Source organism: Pantherophis guttatus, chromosome 6 (genome assembly GCF_059756535.1).
Source record: "Pantherophis guttatus breed Tessera chromosome 6, ASM5975653v1, whole genome shotgun sequence".
Lineage (NCBI taxonomy): Eukaryota > Metazoa > Chordata > Lepidosauria > Squamata > Colubridae > Pantherophis > Pantherophis guttatus.
In genome coordinates, this window is record NC_142068.1 from 32,973,599 (window position 1) to 32,979,598 (window position 6,000).

At 35.4% G+C, this 6,000-nt stretch overlaps 1 protein-coding gene across 2 annotated transcripts in view; it reads right to left on the bottom strand.

The window, feature by feature from the left end:
- The window catches only part of NYAP2 (neuronal tyrosine-phosphorylated phosphoinositide-3-kinase adaptor 2), a 133,741-nt gene extending 130,664 nt beyond the window's left edge, over positions 1–3,077 (bottom strand). Inside the window, exon 1 of one of the 2 annotated variants that reach the window (XM_034439380.3) lies at positions 3,015–3,077. The gene's annotated coding sequence lies outside the window, so the exon portion shown is untranslated. Of the gene's footprint in view, positions 1–1,733 lie in introns of both variants that reach the window. The other variant, XM_034439379.3, reaches the window with a different exon arrangement.
- Positions 3,078–6,000: the final 2,923 nt, after the last annotated feature.

Below are 6,000 nucleotides of genomic sequence, written 5' to 3' on the forward strand. Positions count from 1 at the left end.
ACAAAGGGATAGGACAGGTTGTTAAAAGATAACCTATTCCAGAAGTAAGAAATTAATTTCCTATCACTTATATCCCTGTCTTGAATTACAATTGTATTTTTTTCCCAGCTAAATGGAAGAATGTAAAAAGGAAGAGGTTTTCAAGCTTACACAAGTCAGCATGCAGATTCCCCATTATCCTCTCTTTGATATGTTCATTTCTCAGCACATAAATTCTAATGGAACAATGACATCATCAAATAGCAGATGCATTCCATTCCAGTTGTACCATTTGGGTTCTGTTTGAATGATTTAAATGGTTACAAGACATTTAAGTGCAATACAGACAGACCACATTCTGTTTATACCAAACTGCTGACTGCAGCACCACTTTAGGTGTATCGCACTCTAGATTCTCCTCTCCTTTAAGTTGCTGCCTTTTATGCAATGGCTTTTAGAAGACATATAATTTCTCGGATAGGCACATTGTCAATGAAACTCTCATATTGTGTCTGGATCCTTCCTTGTTAATTTTTAAGTGGACTTAATTTTTGAAAGGAAATTACTTCCTTTCCACATGGTAGACATGCTGAGAAATATTATTTAGGTTTTTTATATAGTCCTAAAATTACTGATAATGACAAAGATAGAGCAAAGTCTAAACTTTTCTGCAAAGTCTTGGTAAGTTCAACCTACCTAGAAACTTTCTATGCACTGTTGCATTAATTTATTATATAGATGTATATGTACATGTAAGAGTAAGTGCACTGGTATATGTATGGGCATGCTTATGTGGTTGTGTTTGCATATGTTCATTTACATATATGTGTATTTTTTTCCCAACAGGACTTCACAGAGAATGAAGAAAAGCTCGCTTTACAGCTAAAAGAAGCCACTTGTGTGAAATTATTGGCAATAAAGAACTTTACAAACTGCATATATTAAGGATGGGTGTAATTTGCACAATAGATTCTCTTTCCTGCAGGCCATAGTCCACATGGCTTGAAGAACGTGAATCACTGATACTATTATTATGGTGGTTTATGTGTCAATGGTAAGACATTTATGCCATGATGCCTTTTCATATGTGTCTTAATCCCAAATGCAATTTCCTAACAAGAAATAACATATAACTTGAGTCTCAACAGCCAGAAGCAACCACAACTGACAAATTAAGCTTATCTATAGATAACTAGGGCTACATGGTTAGGTTCAAAATGTATCATATTTGCTTAAGTATATGTCATCATGTTCTTGGAGGGGCATGTAGAGAAGAGAACAAGGTAAAGTGAAGATATTTTGTCTAAGAGAAAGAAATTTAAAATGTGAAATATTAACGGTATGCTTTATATAAGAAATAATTAATATAGCTATAAAAGATATTTGCAGTGTGTTTCAGGAAAATAGGAAAAAACATTTTAATAATTTAGCATGGCTTTTACAAACGAACACTCCACCCACCAAATTTTCTTATAAGACAGTCTAATGCACAGAAAAAGAAGAAAAAAAATCCCAATACATTACATTTTAGTTTATCTGCTGTTTAATTAATATTTTTAAAACATAGAAAGTTTTTCATTAGATACTTCTAGACTGTAAATAAATCAATTTTTGCTGATATACATCTTTTACAGCATTTCATTTCATTAGCATGCTTGGACGTTGTTTTAAATAAATGGATGGATGGATAGATGGATAGATGGATGGATGAATAATGTACGTGCATGCATACATGCATACATATATATACATACCAAGATTAAAGTCCTTGGGGGACTGCTAAGTGCAATAATTAAAGGTGACTTTTATCTGTAAAAGCCCTTTCTTATGATTTAGCTCAGTGCAGTCTGAAGGGATATTTCAGCACCATTAAAAACAACAACAACAGATTTTGCAAACTGGCTCAGTTTTTCTTCAGTTAAAGTGCTTGAGATCTCCTTGGCAAAGATATCCAAATTGTAGCATTCTGCATCTCCAGAAGTCAGTATGTTCAATTCAAAATACAGGTCTTCTCCATACAGGATTAAAAAAAGGCTTTTAAAGTTTGACTTTCAAAAATACAGTATTGGGAAGAGAGAGGATCTGGCATCTTAAATCCACCTTGAAAGAAAGGACAGTTAAGGTATCAGGGGGCACCAGTGGTACCCTGCTTTGAAGTCCAAAAGAAATGAAATGGGAGGGTTTTTTGCCCACTTCACCACACAGAAGATTACAGCACCAGCATATGTGATGATAGAGAGGGGGTTAAGGTGCCTCATTGGAGTGGATGCTGTGGAGACCAAGAGAAAGAAAAAGAATGGATAGAAAGCATTGTATCCAAATGGCTTCGTGCAGTTGGAAAAGCAGTCCTTGTTGCCATCTAAACACGGAAGGTTGTAAAACAGTCTTTCTTGCGCTCTTCCCCTCTGCCCCCCCTCCGCCTTCTCGCTGTCTCTCTCTCTCTCTCTCTCCCTTTCTGTTGATGCTGTTGTTGATTAATCAGGGATTCTCAAACAAAGAGCAAGCCTACCTTCGGCTTTGAGCAGTAATCTGAGGCTTCACTTTTCCTGCAATCCATTTGCATTCAGTAGCTGAGCAGCCAGCATTCTAGCACCTTGGACAGTTCCCTTTTTTGCTTTCCTTAGGCCCGTTGGGAAAAAAATAGAGGCAGGGGAACAAGTGAAGAAATGGCAAGAGACCGGAAAGCAGCAGCCTTCGACTCCAGCTTGCAGTCCCCAGGGGCGCAGCTGCTCATTAAAACCTCCTATACAGACGACAGATTCTCTCTCTTTTCTCTTGGCTACACAGAAGTCTGACCAGCAAAATAATCCAGTGTGGGTGTGGGTGTGGGTGTGTAGAATCTGAACAAATCCACCCTCTTTAGGTAGGACAAAATATGAAACAAGACTGTTCCATTCTTATCCCCCACTCCCCCCAAAATATCTCTCCACAGAGAATGAACAAGTTAACCTTTAGTCCTGGAAAGAGCAGCCACTTAGAGAGAACATTTAAGTCTCGGCTTGAGATTCACATATTGATGTATCGTTTGCACTCACCCTCGTTGTAAAAGCCATGCAAAGCTCACAATTACTGCTGACGCAGATTAGGCTGCTGCTTGGGGAATGGTAGGAGGAGCTTTTTAACCTCATCAAAACAACTTCCCACCACCTGCTCCCACTGCATGAAAACATATCTCCCCTACTTGGAATGAGTAACCATGTAATCATATGATTTGTAAGGCATTTGAGTCTAGTGCAAGACTTCCTGTAGGTTAGTGGATATGAAACAAATGAAGCTGTGATCTACATGATGTACCACAATATTTTATAACGCCACTTTACTTTAACTATTAAAAGCAGAAATAGTTTTAGATCAGTATCAGAAGATTATATATATATATATATATATATATATATATATATATATATATATATATATATATATATTACATACATACATACATACATACATACATACATACATACACCAAATTTATATTCACTGATAAAGAAATAAAGGGAGACTAGAATAGATCTATTTCAAGCTATTTAGCTCTCATCAGCTAGCCATACCCTTACTCAGATTTGAGTAAGGGTATGGCTAGCTCATGAGAGCTAAATAGCTTGAAATAGATATATACTAGTTCCCTTTATTTCTTTATCAACAAAATATAAATTTGGTATAAAATGGTTTGTCGTGAATGCGACTACTTGAGGGTTCCTGGATTGGAGCTGAAAGGTGAAAGGGAAGCAGTATGCTCCCTCCCATATTGGGGTAGACCAGGTGCTTCGACAGAAAAAACACTTTTTATATGTATGTATGTATGTATGTATGTATGTATGTATGTATGCATGTATTTCTCTTTAGCCAGGTTCTTCCTACATAAACCAAGATTTTTATGCAGCCCTAGTTCAGTGAAATCCCAATCCACTATTTCTAGGCTTTTTTTCTTCAGGCAGCCAGCAAGCATCCTGCTGCCCATTGGGAGACTCACAGGACCAACTGTGCTAGACATACTGAAGTTAAAATATGTTAAGTTTATTATTTTGCTTTGCCTTTGGCTTCTATTTGCCTATTCATAGCTCACATACTGACCAAATTATACAGTTAAGTGAAAACAAAGAGGATACTTGGATGATAAATACAGAAGATCTATAACAATGGAGATAGTTTAAATGAATCATTATGGGGTAAGATAGAAGGAAAAATTCTGTTACCACATGAAATGGTACTACCACAATCTTTAGTCTGTAAGCACAGCATATATGTATTGAATTTCTTCCTATACCTTTCAGTTTCTAGTATTTGCTTTGATAAGTTGATCCAGATATAATAGTATCAAGGCACAAACTGTATTATGATAGATTTTATTGTCCATGTTTAACTGCATTTCACTAAATACAATTAGGATAGAGCCAAAGCTTTCAGAAGAGTATAATTCTTCAATCTCTAATTCAAATGGCCAGTGCTGGCTAATATGAGGCTGAATTATGAATGTATACAATATAGTAAATCTGACTAAATCATCTTTATTTCGTATTAAAGTAATATGTTCATATTAATATATATATATCCTCCACATATATCCTCCAGATATATGTTTATATAATATATATATATATATATATATATATATATATATATATATATATATATATATATATCCTCCAGATTTCTTGTTTTCCTTAGTTTCCCACATTTTTCTCATAAAAGGAGCAAACAACTTGAATCTTGACCAGAGATGGATCCTAAACTTATTTATCTGGAATCCCAGCCATCACTAGTACCCAATTATTATTTTGAATTTGGCGGCATAGTTTTCCACTTTGTACATGAATACACACATAATGCACACACACACATGTATACTCACACACACGTGGACAATGTGTATGCTCCCAATTTCAAAATTGTTCTGGGAAACCGCAAAAAAGAAGCTTAATATTCTTTTAAAAACAAATTTTTCTGGTGTATTTTCCCTAAAAATGTTAGCCAGATACAAGTTCCTTCCTACACCAGTTGCATTTCATAACCTTGCCTTTTCCATAAAGCTAAAAATTACCTACCAGTGGAACAGTGTTCAAAATGTCAAATTAAATAGCAGTTACATTTAACTGCTATATAAAATTTTCTTTAAAAATAGCATTATTATATATTTCTTTAGCTGTAGCAAAGTATGAATCACTTGAAATTGGTTCCATGTCTAAAAACTAAAAGCTTATGATACAATTGAAATAATATTTGTAAATGCAGAAGGTCTATATTGAAAGAAACTTCCTAGACTTTCTAAATGATCATGGATGCATTAGTTCTACCACTGAAATTAATGGGGTATTCTAAATTTTAGAGTAGGGTATTTAGAGTATTCTAAATACTCTCAGCCACCACTGATCTAGAGCCTGACACTTGAGCATAAGACATTCAACCAGTGTTAGGTACATCTTTGGAATTTTTTGAAAAGAATATTGGCCCAAGCTTTATTGTAGCAGTTGGTAAATGTTGGATACAATGGATAGTTCTGATCTCAACTTTGTTGAATAAGCAACCATGGATAATAAATGGATATGCTAGCAGTAATGTGTGAATAATGTTGTGGATTTGACAGAAATGTTATAAATACTGCATTGCATATAGGACAAAGCTGTGATCACCTGACTTGTGTAGCCAATAAATAAGTGGACCTCTGGTAAAGGTGGTTGTTCTACAGTAGCAACCACATATGTGTTTTGTTTAGAATGTTGTAATGACATATACAATGGCAGTGGTGTAATATATTCGTACAAAAATGTAACAATGGTGGAGAAGACAATGGAAAACAATCACACTATATTTCTATAGGAAACTCATCAGTGAGCAATTATGATTACCAACCGCAAATAGGACATGATAGAATCATGGTGGCACAGTAGTTAGAATGCTGTATTGCAGGCTAATTCTGCCAACTGCCAGCAATTTGTTTCTCACTGGCTCCAGGTTGACTTGGCCTTCAGTCCTTCCAAGGTCAGTAAAATGAGGACCCAGATTGTTGGTGGCAATATGCTG